This window comes from Passer montanus, unplaced genomic scaffold, assembly GCF_014805655.1.
Source record: "Passer montanus isolate IOZ18808 unplaced genomic scaffold, ASM1480565v1 scaffold46, whole genome shotgun sequence".
NCBI classification, from domain to species: domain Eukaryota; kingdom Metazoa; phylum Chordata; class Aves; order Passeriformes; family Passeridae; genus Passer; species Passer montanus.
This window is the reverse complement of record NW_024369485.1, coordinates 2,035,327-2,052,583: the sequence shown is the minus strand read 5'-3', so window position 1 is coordinate 2,052,583 and position 17,257 is coordinate 2,035,327. Positions and strand designations below refer to the sequence as shown.

The 17,257-nt window shown below is 41.5% G+C and overlaps 1 protein-coding gene across 2 annotated transcripts in view; it reads right to left on the bottom strand.

The window, feature by feature from the left end:
* The window catches only part of KCNS3 (potassium voltage-gated channel modifier subfamily S member 3), a 29,181-nt gene that overhangs the window by 11,224 nt on the left and 700 nt on the right, over nucleotides 1–17,257 (bottom strand). The window lies entirely within an intron of this gene.

Genomic DNA, 17,257 nt, shown 5'->3' with positions numbered 1-17,257 from the left:
ACTACCACACTGAAATTAATAGTCATGAAATCCATGTACTTCAATGATGCAAAAAAAATCTTTAAAGAGAAAACCTGTCAATCAATCAAAACATTTAGAATAAAACTTTTGAGCCGGTTTCTCTCAATTAGAGTTTCAGCTGAGTTGTATTAATTTATATGATATTGCAATTTATAATCCACTAGTTCCAATGTTATGTGCTTGAATGTAGGCTGGAATTACTTTTGCTGACAATTCATTTACTTCTAGGGTAATCCACATATCAGCATTCCATCCTCTTGAAAACATATCACAACTTCTTTTGAAGATTTTTAATTCCTGACTTCAGTGTGGTGTAGTACATATTTGGGCACCTGCACTCCCTCAGCTATTTTTCTATCTGCCTCCCTACACACCTGAAGTGTCACAAGCCTCTGACAGCCTTGGTCAGTTCCAGAAGCTATTCCTATTCTGCCACAGCATAGCCACAACCACTACAGCAATGCTGAGAAGTTGGAAATGTCATCTCTGGAAACGGAGCTTTCAGAGATGGAACTTCCACAGTAAATCTTCCTCAACAACTAACTGTGGACACCTGCAGATGGACAGAAGGGCATTTAAATGCTTCCTTATTTTACTATAAATTCAGCTGAAACTGAATTAAAAAGGCAGTTAAGTTACTAGTGAGTGAGTTAACTTTTACAGAACTGCTTTCTTGCTTTCCTTCCAAGAAGAAGCCATTGTAAAGCCAAAACTGGCAGTTCTTACACTTGCCATCAGATTATATGTAACTTCATACCATGGGGAGAGCAAATGTTTCTGATCTCTGACACTTAAACATTAACTGATGTCAATTTAGTATGGAAATAAATTAATTTTAAATGTGACAAGATGGTATCAAAATTCTCCTGTCCTAAGAGATGACACCTTATGGTGTCATGTTCAGCATGCAGAGCTGGGGGGAGAAGAGGGAAAGAGAGGCAACACTCAGACTGATGGTGTTTGTCTCCCCAAATCACCATTAAATGGGATGGAGCCCTGCCTTCCTGGCTGGACACTTGCCTGCCCATGGGAAGGGGTCAATGAACTCCTTGTTTTGCTTCACTTTTGCTTTACCTATCAAATGCTTTTTATCTCAACCCACAAGTTTTCCTCATTTTACCTCTCTGGTTCCCTGCCCCATTCCACAGGGGGTAGGTGAGCATGAGATTAAGCTGCCAGTTGAGACTAAATTATGACAACATAGAAATGATTTTGCACCTTTAGATTTAGTTTGAAGGCAGGTATTTGCTAGCTAATAGAGTGGTTGTAAAATACATTTGCTCCAGGCATTTCCCAAGGCTTCAGTTTTTAGGAATCATTAAGAGGTCAAATAAGACCACTGATCTCTCCTCACAGAAGAAGGGCAGCAAGACTCATCTGCTAAACATCACCACACTTCACTCATGATCTAAAGCCAAGCTCTGTTTTATAGCACTATAAATAATAAAAAAAAGCCATAAATCTGGACTGGGGTGACTGGAAGTCAAAGTATACTCAGACCCAAGAAACCTCTAGTTATTGATTCATTTTAGTCAATAAAATCTCCACTTCTAGCAACTCATTAACACAAGAACCCTGGCAGAGTAAGTGAGCACTATAAAAACCAGGCAAGATCATGGAGTCACAGACCAATAGAACAGTAAGGGTCAGAAGGCACCTAAAAGACCCACCCTCTCTGACAGGCCAGGGACACCTTCCACTAGACCAAGTTGCTCAGAGGCCCATCCAACCCACCCTTGAACAATTCTGAATGAAGCAGGATGAAACATCCACAGCTTCTCTGGGCAACCTGTGCCAGTGTCTCACCAACCACACAGTAAAGAACTCCATCCTAACATCCAATCTAAATCTACCCTCCTTCAGCTTAAAGCCATTACCTTCCTGTCTGGGGGCACTTCTGATCATGACAAATAATGACAAATATAAAGCAAGTTTTACTCAGAAATAACTAAAGCAAGAACTTAGTGCTCAGCAAATTCTTTGTACACTAGACTGACTTACAGTTGAGACAGCAATATAAAAACCTATCAATGATGCAGATTATATTCATAATGGTGCCTCCATGAAAATGCTCTGTATAATAAGTTCAGTGGGCAATATTTTACTGCTTTATTTTGAGGGTGCTGTATCATAATTTGTGCAAGATACAGAGAGAAAGTGGATCTTGCTTAGTAAGACCATGCTCCAGAGCCTGCTTAATGTGTTACTACTATTAAGTGATTTTTAGACTACAGAAGGAACATACAGGAAAGATTCACAATAACTGTGTCAAGAGGAGCTTGATCATCGGAAGGATGTCTTGTTTGACTTGAAGACACCTTGACTCCTGAGCCATGGACCAGGACATTGTTCTGACAGTTACTATCAGAACCATTTGTGTCACTTCAACAAGTGACTCAAGCCACAGGGCAGTGACCACAGATGACAACTTCTGTCTCAGCACAATGTGCTCTCTACTCAAGGAAACCCTTCACTCACCCAGGAAGCTTCTTTTCCTCAAGGGTAAAACTGTGCTCAGCTGGAAATTATATTTTCCTGGAGTGCCAAGGCCTGTGTCATGAACATTCTAAGAACACAGAACTACCACAAACTTTGCAAATCTCAACTTGAAGTGCAACATTAACCTCTTTGATCTTCTTCAAATATAGATAACATAATAAACTGGAAACCATTCCAAATCACACAATTCTTGCCCTGGAGAGAGTACAGGAGAGCAAATAAACACATTCCAGATGTTAGTTACTTGTTTGCTTTAATTGCTTCAGCTGTTTCAAGGAGCTACAGGCTGAGAATTCATATAGAATAGAAAATGAAACAAGACACAGAAGATGGTCACTGGAAGAATGAACATTCCAAGATAATGGAAAAAAACCCCAACAAATAGAAGTTCCAAATGTTAAGCTTCAGGGCTAAATAAAAGCCAGTCATAAGAAAAGCTGTGTGAAGAGGACACAAACTTTAGAACAAAAAACAGAATGACAGGATCTAACTCTCCCCAGTCTAGTTTGGAGATGGGCTCTAGCCAGTGTTTCTGCAGTCACCCATTGTTGGCGAGGCCACAGGCCCATTGTCTGGCTTGGAAGGGGAGCTGCAAATTTCTGGGCTTTTAGCACGCTGTGAAATCCCTAAAGTTCCCAAAAGGGGAGTCATGGAGACAGTTTGCAGATACAGTCCCTTTGAGACAGCTATGCCACAGATGTGTAACACATCCCAGAGTGCTGTGGTTTCCAACCTCTTCTGGAACAAACCACTAAGAGATGTTTAGTGACCACATGGATCCCCACATTTATTTGTCAGCAAAGCTCCTCTTTCTCAGTTATGTTTTGCATAGTATTTACACAAAGTCCCTATTCTCTGTGAGGTTCTACACCACAAGTTTCAGGTCATTTTTTTTTTGACGTGTTGAATTTTTGAGCATGGTACCACCTTGGCTACTGGTAACTCCAAACTGGGGCAGTTTCATCTTTTGTTAGCATTAATCTGTGATTATCCAGGCCCAGCAGAAAGGAAGTTGAAGTGGTTTACAGCTATTGTGCTCTGCTACTTAAAATACTCAAACAGAGCACATGCCTACAGATTTTCTACCGTTAGCATTAATCTGTGATTATCCAGGCCCAACAGAAAAGAAGTTGAAGTGGTTTACAGCTATTGTGCTCTGCTACTTAAAATACTTAGAGCACATGCCTACAGATTTTCCACGAGTTTCCTTCATGGCTATGTTGTCTTAGCCTCACCTCCTCCCTCCTGCACAGTTACACTCCATAAACCTCTCAAGATGAAGTTCACATTTTAGCATGGTTTCTTCTAAGCTGAAGGAAATTAATTAAAGGGCCTAGTCCTGCTCACAGTGAAGTCACAAGGGATGTAACACTGATGTGAACCTGAAAGGGCAAATCCCGGTAGCTCTACAAAGTATTTCCAGAGCTCAAAGTCATTTTTTCCCCAAGGCATCTGATGATCTTGGTAGATTTCCATGTTAAGGTTCCAAACTCAGGAAATTCAGCTGTGAGTAAATTCCCTCTAAAGAATCTTACTTTGACACTCAGCCATGCCCAGGAAGCAGATTTTGTCTCCTAATGATGCAGACAAACACCTGGGCTGTTACTTCTGCTAATTTCCCGACAGTTAAGAGCTTCTACCAATCATCCAAGCTACACACGTGCAGGTTTTGACACCTAAGTACTTCGAAAATGCTGTGGATAACAAACCATAACAACCTTCAGCTCAGGATCAACATTTCACTGATTTTCTAAGTGTTTGAATTTCTCCACTCATCATAGGGCAAATACTTGTCTAATGCACCACCTAGAAGTACTGTCTACATTTTCTGACTCACTGAGCAGAGAAAAACATTTAAATGCATGTATAATTTACTTGATCAATCACAATTAGGGATTTGGACTGAAATCCAGTTAGCATGACTTAAGTTGTTGTCTGTCAGCTGGGCAGTAATAACTGCTTTAGCACACTTAATTAAGCCTGGAAAAAAATGTAAGGTAATATTAGCACAGCCTCTTTCACTGTGATATACGCTGCAACATTCAATTTGTTGTAATACTTGACACAGTTGAGTCAATTGTAAAGTCATTCACAGACTATAAAGGTGGAAGTTAACTTTAAAAAGTCCTCTAGCACAAACAGCAAGACCATCTGAAGAAACCACTCTGTGGTTATGGACTCTCTGTGAGGCAAAGAGGATAAATTAATCAGCTAAATTATGTTCTCAGCTGTAATTTACTTTTTGTATTCCACTAGCAGTATCATCATTTATCCAGAATATTGCATTAAAATGCCATGAAAATAACAGAATTATGCAACTACATTTCTTTTAAAAGGGATTCAGTACAACCTCCCAGAAGACCTCAGGTAAATAAAGCTGGAGTTGAATTTTGTTCTGATGCTACTTCCAGGTAAGCCTGCTTGGCTGTGTTCACCCCAGCACAATTCTATTGTCACCAGGCTGTTTCAGAAACTGAGTGCATGCCAAATATTTGTGCAACTTTGCAATACAATGAAGATCAGAAAGAGATGATCATCATTTGTAAACAACTATAGCTGTTAGAAGAACTACTGACATTCAAATGTAAAATTATTTAAATATTCTTACCATTTTATTTAAATATTTGTACTGTTGGAAAATGGTCTTCAAATATAGAGGGTTAATAAAAAAATCACTTCCTTCAAAAGACTCGTAAGGAAGAAATGGAGCTATAACAACTGAGAGTAAAAGAACACATACAAGAATAGAAGAAAAAGCATCTCCAGCCCATGGTGCCCACCACTCAGCCAGGCACAGGTTTTTGGGGGTGAACACCAGAGGTGGGGTCCACCTCTGCCAGGACTACATTAGCAGCCTATATGAGTAGTGCCATAAGGTGTGTAACTTCCATGGGACTAATACAACATAAAATGAATCCTCCCAAAGTGACATTCTGCTATTTCCACTAGGAGGATACTGGAAGGGACAGAGGATATGCCAAGGGCTGAGTATGAGAAAGGAGCAAGGGAAAACACACCAGCTGTAGCCTGCACATGACAGAATGGGAATGCAGTATGTGATCTGAACTGCTTTCTCATATACATAAAGAACAAGTAGCAACACCTAATACCACCCAGTTATCAGAATGTCACCTTGTAAAATGACTGAAGTGAAAAAAAAAATTTAATCTCTCTCTGACTTGAAAAGGCCCTGGAGATAACACACATTATGAGAGTTAACAAGGCTTGCACCTTGCAACATTCCCAAAGGCTCTGTAATTTATATTCTGTTCATATAAATTAAAAGATCATTATCCACAACTAAGTGGAAGTGACAGATTAAAATGTGCTGGCTTGAAAATCAACCTGTAAATCCCCACCACTGAAGCACAGTTAGAATGCTGCAGTGACCAAACCTGTTCCACAGCCACCCCAGATAGACAGCTGACCACACTATGCACTTCCTTGTGCTCTATCGTCCCAAGGGCTGAAGTTCACAGAAATATTTGAGAAGATACCAAAGACATTGTTACAAGCAGGTCAGCACTGCTGTGGTTGATGGTAAAATAAATTGGTTTTTTCCAGGTTATTTTGGCAATAATTTTGTTTGACAGGTAGTATTAATGGCACCCATCAAGAGCACAGCTTCAAAACACAAAATACTATGTGAAGTGGACATTGCAACTTGTAGGTCTAGGTACCTCTGTAACAAGCACAATTTCTATGTATCCCTTCTCCAAATTATTTTTTGTACCCCATTTTCCACTGAGTTCTCCATTTTTTTCCATTCAAGTACTTCTCCAGTGATCACAATGAGCATAAAATCCTGTTGTTACACTTACTGGGATAATTTGTGGTACCACTAGTTGTCAAAAATATTTTATACATGATCCCAATGTCAAACACTTCTATATAGGACAAAAATTATGCAGAATAAAAATATATCAATATACTTCTTGAAAATAATTCTGCATTCTCCATCATTGATTAGTCTAGAATCTAGGAAAATCCTTGGTGAAACTGTAATTCACTTATAAATGTTGCTTGATTTTGAAAGGTTACCTAGCTAAGCAAGGAAAATAATGCAGATACCCAGACACAGAGAGCAGTGTCCCTGAAGTCACACAGCAGATCAGCTGCCCACAGACAAGCCCACATCCCTCTCACACCATTACCTCCTTCACAGTCTCCCCAAAAGCTAACACACACCACTCCAGGTACTGGTACCCTGAGACATGTGGGCCCAGAGACAGCAGTCAAATGCATTCTGACAGTTCAGCTAATAAAAACCAACAAAAACAACAACTATATTTATCTAGCATAGAAAATCTAAACACCATTCCTGTATTTACAGTGCAGTTTCAATGTCCATGGTTGTATTGAGGGGCTATGATGGCAGAGGTGAGAAACTGCAGCATCTATCCCACCACTCCTCCAGGCCTAACACAAAGGGATGAACAATTAGACATTGTATATTTTCTCTAATACACAGGTCCATGAATCATTGAAGACTTTCCTGAGCTTTTAAGGAGAGTGTTAATGGTTCACAAGCACAGTGGTAAATTATACCCACATAGAGCCATAACTCTTCCATGTTTAGGAAAGGAATACTGACCTTGGTGCAATTCAAAATACTGTTATCTCTTGTGGAAGGGGTACAGAGTGTTAAAATTAAGATTTAGCTCACTGCCAAGAAGACTGATCTGATACTCAAAATCTTCTATTTGTTTGTCCATCCTACATTTTCTGACTGCAAAGTAAAAGGAGGGTTTTTTACTCATTTCTCACTTTGGAGTTTGAGGACTGTCCTACTCTTCCTAGTACAGATGGCAGAGCTGCTGATCATTTCTGCTCTCAGATCATCTCTTCACACTCCTAATTTCTTTACTTTTTTAAATTCATTTTGGAAGCAAGGTAATATTTTTAAAGGACGCAAATCCAATCACAACAGTCAATTTCACTGTGTGAAAAAGTTGTTCTGAGCAATCTAAAATCTCTGCACCACATAAAGTAGGACTTTTCCTCCTTAAACTGGGAAGAGACATAACACCAGGATTATGTTGCAACACATTACAGCAGTAAAAACTGTAAGGAGACCTGGAACCAGTCTTGTCTGTGTTACCAGCAACAGCAACACCTTCACTAGCAGCAGCCAGAGGAGCAGCAGAGCTAAAAGGGCAGTTCAGCTACAGAGCACTCACCTGGCTACACATGACTTTTGAATCCATTATTCCTTTATTCTTTATTCTCCAAAGTTCTGGCTTTGGGACAAGCTGCTTGAACAAAAAAAAATTCTCTCTCTGCAATACTGTTCTGGGTGTACATCAGCCCATTTGTTGGAGTCTTTTTAATTTATTTAGAAATAAGATGCTTACATTAGTAACATACCACTGAATACAGAAAACAGGCTTAGAATGGACCTTGAAGAGTAATGTAATTCAGCTTCTCCCCCTCCTCAAGGCAGGATCATCTACTTCTAGACAAATTTTGGCAGATGTTTATTTCATGTCCCATGATAAAGCCTCTCCAGAGAGGTTGTGGAATCTGGTCCAGTGCTTGAATGCCCTTGTTCTCCCAAAATTATTTTCCTAACATCTATTTAAGCACACTGTGCTGCAGTCCAGGCCATGGATGTGTACATGCACAGCAGATTTGGAATGGGATGGAGTCACTGAGGATGGACAGCAGAAACAGACTATCTACAAATTCTCCACAACAAGTCAGTTCTTTCCTTTGCTATATATTTAATTTTACTTGGCAGTCTGAGTAGATAAAGTTACATTGTATTTATTTTTTTATGTTTTGAAAAAATTCTATTAATTTCAGAGATAAACAAAGCTTTTCTTGACCATGGTGAAGTTCTCCAAGATATTCAGAGTCTCTTAGGCAACAAGAACACACGCAATTGTTATTGTGAATATTTTGAGTGAAACCTTCAATTGAAAATCTGTAAAAACACTTGTGTTTGCAGCATGGTAATCTCACTAAAGGAGTCAGTACTGTTCAATATAAATTCGCTTGACCCCAGACAACTCTGAAGCAGAGCTCCAAATCTCACTTACATATAAGTTCTGCAGTCTGCTGTGATCCAACATCCACTTTCAAAGCATCCAAGTAACTTTTATAATGTGCTAGTATGCATGACTTGGGGCCACAGTCTAAGGAAGGATATGTGGAGGCAGCTGGAAAAAACATCTGCAAGAGACATATGGTCCAGAGCCACGCTGCAAACCTTACCCACACTGAGGGCTCCAGCAGCCTCCCATTTCTTGGGGCACTCAGATTTTGGTACTTGCTCACTGCTCCTACGCTGGACATCCTTTGGTTACACCACTCCTCTTGACTTTCCAGGTAGCATAACAAACTAATTTGTGGTGGAAAGATCGTTTGGAGGTCATCTTGTCCCACCCTAGTGTCAAAGCTGGTTCAGTGAAAGAACGCTGTTCAGGGCCAATTGATTTTTTTTAACATCTCCAAAATTTCCCAAATTCTCTGGTAACCTAGTCCAGTCAGACCCTCTTATGGGGACAATATTTCTCCTAAAGCCTAGTTAGACACTCTTTAGTTCCAGTCTGGGTTCAGTGACTCCTTGGGTGGACCTGCTGGCTGCAGCCTTGCTGGCAAAGCCCAGGATGCAGCTGGCCCTCACTGTGAGGGCACAGTGCTCACTTGAGCTCTGCATGCTGCCCACCCCAGTGCCCATGTCCATCTGCAGAGCTGCTGTCCATTCAGTCAGCCCCCAAACTGCTGCATGGGGCTACTTCACCCCAGATGGAGTGAAGTATCCCATCAGTCATCTCAATCCTTAAAAAACAAAGGTGTTTTCCCTGTTCATTTCAACGAGGCTGTGCCCACAAAGCATTCAGCAAGAAAGGACATTTGCCAGAAAATGTGTGAAGCGAGGATGTGACAGGCTGAGATATAGAATTGCATCGCTGCACCACTGTTCAATTGAATATTCACAGAAGCTGAGGCATTGTCATTGCACACAAAAAGGAACAGCCAGCAAGTAATTTTTTTTTCACAAAATAAGTACCAGTCCTAACCAGTGCAATTCACTTCAGCAGTTGTCAGTATTATTACCCATTATTTTTTCAGGAAGTGTTGAGTAGACGGCATCACCTGGATTTACATATGCAAAGAAATATCACACATTGGCACAATTTGTGAGGTACTGGGGGTGCTGTGTGTGTGGGCTGAGTTCTGGCTAGTACGTGTTTGCACAGCCCATAACAATACAGCCATTTAATCAACTCAAAGGCAGACCTTATAAAATTACTCTGGTGCCATTTTCACTATTGTCTTGCAATGACAGAAAGCTTGGAACAGATATAAAGTCCAACCAGATTAGAAGAAATTTCAGAAGTCAGAACCCAGCCCTTTCTCTCCTTACTTCTCCCATCTTTTCTTTACAAATATATTTTTCTAATGTTTATGATGACCCACACAAATGTCCAGAGAGGGAAAAATTAAGGCATGTAGCTGCAAAAATCCTAATCCCACAAAATTAGCAAATGTTTTGTGGAAGACTTTAACAGGACAAGGGATTTCTCAGATTTTTGCCGGGGCTAAACTTAAGCTAGATAGATTCATAAACTTCCACAACAAGCCCCCAGGATCTTGAAGGCACCACACACCAAGAGCTCCAGAAGAAGATATGAGATCCTAATTATGTCTTCCAAGAAAGAACTGGGAGTTAATTAAGCATATGCAGTGCATTGGAAGAAACTAAGAGCAAAACAGATTTGGGAGTTGTTGGTAGTCTCCCTTTATAAGCTGCTGCTTGAAGCAAAGTACCCCTGAACATCACTGTAAGCAAAAATTTGTTATGGGCAGTGCTAATCTACAGCTCTCTAGAAGAAAAAGATGATACTTGAAATTATTTTTTTTTTTTTCTTTCTGTCTACTTTTGAATGAAGTACTTCAGTATGTGCTCAGTAAAACTCTGGAGAGAAAAATGACAGCTTCTGCCTCTCACTTCATTTGTGAGGCAGTTTTACCACAGTCCTCAGACTTTGTATCTGAATAAACAAACCCTTGATATAATTTGAAATCAGTAATACTTATCTAAGAGAACATGTCTGATTGCCTAAGACCTAAGTCTCAGGGCCAGGAGCTTTTAGAGGTGCCAGCTGAGACTCAGTCCAAATTGTTCAGAGACTTGGTCCGAAGTTTTCAGATACAGTTGAATACACACAAGCAAAATGAGATTTTTCAAGTCACGTTGGACTTCTGAGAAGCTAATGAATAAAACCGTGGTTGAGTATTGCCTCAAACCAGGGCTTTTGCTCAGCTCCAAGGATAAGTGATAGCCTAAGAAGACTGAAACACCTCCCTGCCTCTAGCAGTTACAGAAGACCTCAGAAAAGAATGGCTTCATGGTCAGGAAATGGATGAAGCATCCCAGAGGGACAGGAACAAACACTTCAGCTAGCAGCAAGTGCTTGCAGATTAAGCTTTTCTCACTTTCAAGATTCACAGGTTTCAATGTGAATCCACAATAACTCTTATTTGAGCACCAAACATGCTATGAGCTAATATTCCCTCTGTTTTGTTCTTTTCTGTCATCGTAACAAATTAATCAAATTAAGTGGGAAAAACTTCTCGCTGTCTGGCCTAACATCCAACAAACTGCACAAAAAAATCATGACTCCCTGAAAAGAACAGCTTACAATGAGAACATAAACACCCTTACTGTTTCCAGACTAATAGCACTGAGCTAAAATACCACCAAGAACTCATTCTATCCCCCTTCCCCAGCTCAAGCTTTTACCAATTTCATGGGTGAATTAAAAGAGCAGTATTGATCTATGCTGGCTGCCCTTTTCAGAGCAAACATTGCACTGGACAGGAAGACACACACATCTTCTTAGCTTAAGAAGAATATACAAGGCAGCATCATTTTCAGCAGCTAATTCAAGGGAAAAGGTGTCTGCCCCTAAAATGTCATGCTGAAACCATCATTCAATGCTTGTCACTAGCTACAGCTAGATCAGTCCATGGAGGACTGATTTACATTTGTGCTGCAGTAATGAGTGAGATGTTTTCAAAATGAAAACCTAACATTGCTCTATTTGCTCTTCTCTCAATGGGCAATAAATGGAATTCATAAAATTACCAAGCAGCTTTGGAATCATAAACTAATTAAATCAGCAGTAACTGACCGAAATAATTGAAGAATTATATATGTAAATATATATATATAAATATATATATATAATTTTTATATATATACATATATAAAAGATATTACAAGATATATAGATATAAAATATTCAATAAAAAGAAGTCATGTTTGGGACATGCCCAGTCTTCCACCACCCCTATTTTAAACATACTCATTGACAACAATTGTCCACAAAATTAATACTGTAGATTTATAATTGCATCTCAAAAACCATGAGGTTGATTTTTCTCTCACTGAAGCCAGGAGTGAGAACCCCCTTGCTCCCTGTAACACACACCACCATGGTACCACAAAGGTTTTAGAGCTGAAGCCTCCACAGCAGCTAACACCACTGGAAGCAGCAACAGCTCTTGTCAGCTGAATGTGAAGAGGTAGAAGAGAAGCAAGGATCATGGCAGAGCAATGAGAAGCGCTTCCAATTTTTATGAAACTACACAGGCTGTGTTATAACTCCTCCATGCAAACCAAAGCTGTTATAGATTTTTCCTGATTTGATTATCTGCCTCCCACAGGTAACCTGCCTGTACTTATAGGAACATCAACAGCCAATCTGTTAGCCTCAAACAACAAAAACCAGAGAAATATGAAACTCTATATGGGGCACAAAATTGCCAATAATAAGTTTTACAAGACTGATGTACAAGACAGGTTTTGTCTATAAATTTCATAGCACTTCATTAAGTGCTGTGAGGCAGATGCCTTGAGCTCCATGCTTTGGAAGCTGAACCAAAGACTTGAGATGTGACCTTCTTGATGTCATGCAGCAAGTCAACATGTTCTACTTCAACATTGTGAGGCAGTTTTATCAATCAGTGTTCTACTTCAACATTCCCATGCCCGTGAAGTCTGCCATTGCTTTGAGGAGAAGACAAGCAATCCTCCACACAAGTTGAGCTCTGAGCCTGTCATTAGAGTAGCATGGAGCTAGAATGATTAAACACATGGAAGAATCAACCCGTTTTTAAGATATCAGCTGGCATCTAAACTGCTTGTCCACGCTGATGAACAAAAGACAAAAATGTAAAAAAAGGAAGAAAAAGGAGAAAGCAAAATTCTGCCTCAGATCATAAACAACCTTTCCTCCTTAAACCATCCACACTCCATTTTGTTCATGTGACCTTTGCTGGTTTTTACTAACAGGCTGGTAAGACCAAAAAAAATTTTAAAAAGGGAAGTTTATTTCTTAGCCTTTACCCGGTTCAGAGCATACACAGCTCCAGCTGCACATGTGCACCTCCAGAGCACTCACACAGCACAACACTTCACAGGGCAAGAAGGGACAACTGCATCTCCTGCTGCTCCTGGCACAGGTGAGGATGGTGCCAGGCTGCCCATCTGCCACCATCTGCCCGTGGACTGATTCTGGATTCACAGTCCAGCAGCTCTGCCTGTCCAAGATCAACCTTTAAGACATAAAGCTTCCTGGAGGAGATGGCAACAGACACGGAGCAAGCCCAAGCCAGGCTGATGTCTGCAGCCAGGGCAGGTGGCTGCTCTGAACAAAAGGGAGTCCGAAGGGCTGAGCTGTGGTGGCCTCTCTTGGAGCCCCCTCCCTGAAATTCCTCAGCAGCTGTGAGAGCTGGTACATCAAGACCCCTCACCTCAGTCCCCACTCACCTGTCAGGGATGGAAAGGCAAAATGGATAAGACACCTTAGTGTGAAGGGCAAGAAGATGAGCTGGAGAGTTTGTGGATAAAAGAAAGGAGAAGAGAAATTCATGCTATGACTAGGGACATCAAGAATACCCAGCAGACAGACAGCAGTGACAGAAACAATTTAGAGAGGGCAAAATGAGCGAACCCTTCCACACCTTTATATCAACATTACCAACACACAGAGACCCCCATTTTTACTCCACACTTACCTGAGCTCCTTGCTGAACAATGAATGAAAATTGAGGTCTCAGGCTTTACCTGTAACATAGCAAATAGCCCAAATGTGCAGCAAAGTAAGCAGAACAAGAACAGTGACCACAATGGGACCTTCTAATACAAATAATAAAGCTCATTTTGCCAGAAGACAGATGTCTCTTGAAAATTATTGTGGAATGAGCTCCCTCAGAAACTAAGGACCAACACAATCAACATCCTCTCCCTCTGCAAGAGAGATAAATATTCTAGAAGTCATCTCCTTTAAAACAGAATGAAAAAAACCAAAAGAAAACCATTACAAGCAACTGTCACATACAGAACACCCTTGCAAGAAAAACGAGCCAGTTTTCCACAAATGACAGATGACAGCAGTTTAACACACTGCTGTTAGCACGTCAGGTACATTATGAATGAGAGAAGATGAGCAGAACACATTCACATAAAATGGAAAGTACAGTAATAAGGAAAGAAGCATCAGTAAAATATGGGAAAAATGAAAAGGACTAGAAGGAAATGAGGTATAAAAAAGAAAAAATTGTAAGGAACAGAGCAACATACTGAGATAGTATCTTGAAGCAGATATCCCCTGGCATTAACTGATGCAGCACCATTGTCTGGAACAGGTCAAGGACAATTTCTGTCAGTTGAGGATTTGGTCCTCCACACAGAACCAGGCAATGGCAATGACAGCATCCTGCTTGGTTTTCTTGGGTCGCCTTCTCCCTCAGAAAGTGAAGAGGCAACACAGGAAGAAAATAAGATGATAAATCAAGATAAAAATAAGATGATAAGGCAAGATAAAGATAAGATGATAAGGCAAGATAAAGATAAGATGATAAGGCAAGATAAAACGAAAATATCCACAGATTAGTGGAGTACATTTTATTTATTCATGATCTCTGTTTTATTATGTGTCCTTGGCAGATGTCCCACAACTGAAAATTCGCAAGGCAGATATTGATGCGAGTTTAGAGACTTGAGCCTTGTTTCTAGTCATTAGCCTTGGGCAGATCTTTTTAATATATGTGCCCCAATAGGCAGTAAACAAGTTCCTTAAATCGAGAGTCTTTGGACAGGAGACATGCTGCAAACAAATGGGCTTAGACAGAGACTACAGAAAGTAAGACCAAAAGCATGGTCTCAACCTGTTTTCAAGTAACCAAGGTGAAGGTCAGGCTGCTCATACAGATACTGCCTAACAGGACACAGACTGCCTCTGACCAACTCACACCAGACCCTGCCTGGCACACACCGTCCCTGTTAAGCAGCACTTATTTCACCTGAATGGGCTGAGCCTGCCCAGCTGGCAGGACAGGGATGCCAGCAGCAGCAGCAGCCACGGGAGCGGTGGCAGCGGTCATGGAGCGATCCCAGCAGCAAGGCAGGACGAGGCAGGACACGGCAGGACATGTATCCAACACCAGCCTGGCCAGGGCCCCAGCCAGCACAAAAAGCACACCTCTGGCAGACGCACAGTGCTGAGTGCAGGAAGCTCAGCTGCCTCACTCTCCAGGCAGGTTTAAGGTACCTCTGCAGCTCGGATCAGTCACTGCAGAACCTTGTTTTGCACTGAGGCTCAATGGTCTCAGCACTGAGTGTTAGAAGTTGATTTTATCCTGCCTGTGGCTGTAATTTCACAGCTAAGGTGATACCGGTGGCCAAACACAGATTTATCATCTTTTCAGGTGTAAGGTGGTTTTATTCTTCTTGCCCTGGGAAAGTTGCAAAGTTCTAGAGAGGGTGAGCAAAGAACTGCTCCTCCTTCAGGACCTCTCGTTTCTACAAAGGACATTCTAGTAAAACATCTGATCTCACCTGTCCCAGGAACAATTCTAGGGGTCACACTGCAGTTTGTATCAGCTCAGCTGAAAGCTGATTACTGATTTTCTTTTGCCCACACTCACAAATAGGAAGCTGAAAGGCTGCTACAACTTCTGTGGGTTGCCTTAGTGCTGAGACAGGTAGACAAGACACAGACATTCACAGACAAGGAAGGTCTCTTAAAAAAGAGGCTTAATGTCCTCTGCTACGAATAAATATAGATTTACTCTTTTTTTAATTGCAAGACTCACTTAAATCTGTCCAGACAGTATAAAGCAGATCTAACAGACAAGTAAAGAACTGTGATTTAGGAAATCTGATATTATTTCTGGACCTTCCCCATACTTTCATTCCTGAAATTGAAAAAAAAAATTGAATTATACTGTGCCTCTTTTTAAAGAAAACTGTTTTGAAATCTACAGCTAAGAAGCACCCTTGTAAAACCTAGGTATGACTGCTGTGAGTTAAAGTTCTTTTGTCATCATTTAGCTACCTACCTGTATTTAAACAATTTACACAATTTCAGAACATAAAATCATTTTTGTGTTCTGAAATAGAATAGCACCACAGTGCTATCTCAGCAGAAATTTATATTCAGAAATGAAAAAGTTTCTTCCTTATAAGCTTTATAATTGTCTTTCATTCCCCCAAATGACTATGGGTTTCAACTCTGCTGCTATGGGCAGCTTCCCCCCAGCAGCAGATATTAAATATATCATGCAAAGTTGAAAAGCCACGTCTACTTCGTGGCTTAGGATATGAACTCAGATCAAATGCTACGAAAACTGTAGGTTACTTAACCCTAACTGATTAGAGGAGAGACAGATTTTGGGAAAGGCTGCAGTTTTGACTGAGGGAAGTAAGAATGAGTGGTCCAGGACATGTCTCTGAAAATGAGATCTGCCCCAGTATCCCAAGTCAGACACCCAGAACTTGACTCACACATCTCCTCTGAAACTCCTGGCTCCCGTACAAAAGGCATGCCTGCTCCTTCTGTCCCCTTAGGACGGTAGCTTGAGTGCCTTATGCCATCTATTGGCCTAGACCAGGGACAGGCGCTCGGAGAACTTTAATTCTGGGAAAGTGACTGTGTTAAAAGGAATCTGTCGGCAGATCTGTAAATTCCGCTAATGGAATCAATACACTGCCGCTGCTCAGATCTTGAGGTCTACCTTGCCCAGCAGACACACTGAGTTCAGCTCCCAGAATAACCAGCAGCTGTGCTTTGCATTAGGCGAATGATAAACAGCACACAGCGATCCCGCAGGCAAGAAAAAACAGAAAATAAGCAGAGAGAATTTTCACTGTCTTACACATGAACATTTTAAAAGTCATTCATAAAAAGAGAAAACTCCTACAAAATCCACTTAGTTCTAAAATCTAGTTAACTATCCCCAACTTAGTAAAGTTTACTTTACGCGCACTACATTCCCTTAGCCACGGAGGCTACTTTGTGAGCCCTGGATGGCTGCTCACATCTAGTTTGCTTTTTAACCTAAACGAGTTTCTGAAAGACAAGGCAGAGCTGTGCAATGCGACAGGACTGAGAGGCATCGCTCCTGACCCTCTCCCGCTCAGGCCCGTACAAAGCAGCCGCGGAGATCCCGGCAGGACGGGTCCCCTCCGCGGGCCAGAGCCGCGTCCCTGCAGAGGGGCTGCACGTCCCGAGCCCCACGGAGCAGGGCAAGCCTTCGGCGGGGCAGCGAACGCCAGCGGCTCCCCCTGCCCCAGGTGGCTTCCTGTGCACCCTTCCTCCTCCTCCTCCTCCTCTCCCGAGTGTTTGCCCCGCAGAACGCAAGGGGAAGACACCGCGCCGGGCTCCGCGCTGTGCCCCCCGAGCCGCAGCCGCTCCCCCGGGGCCGCCCCGCCGCGGGCCGC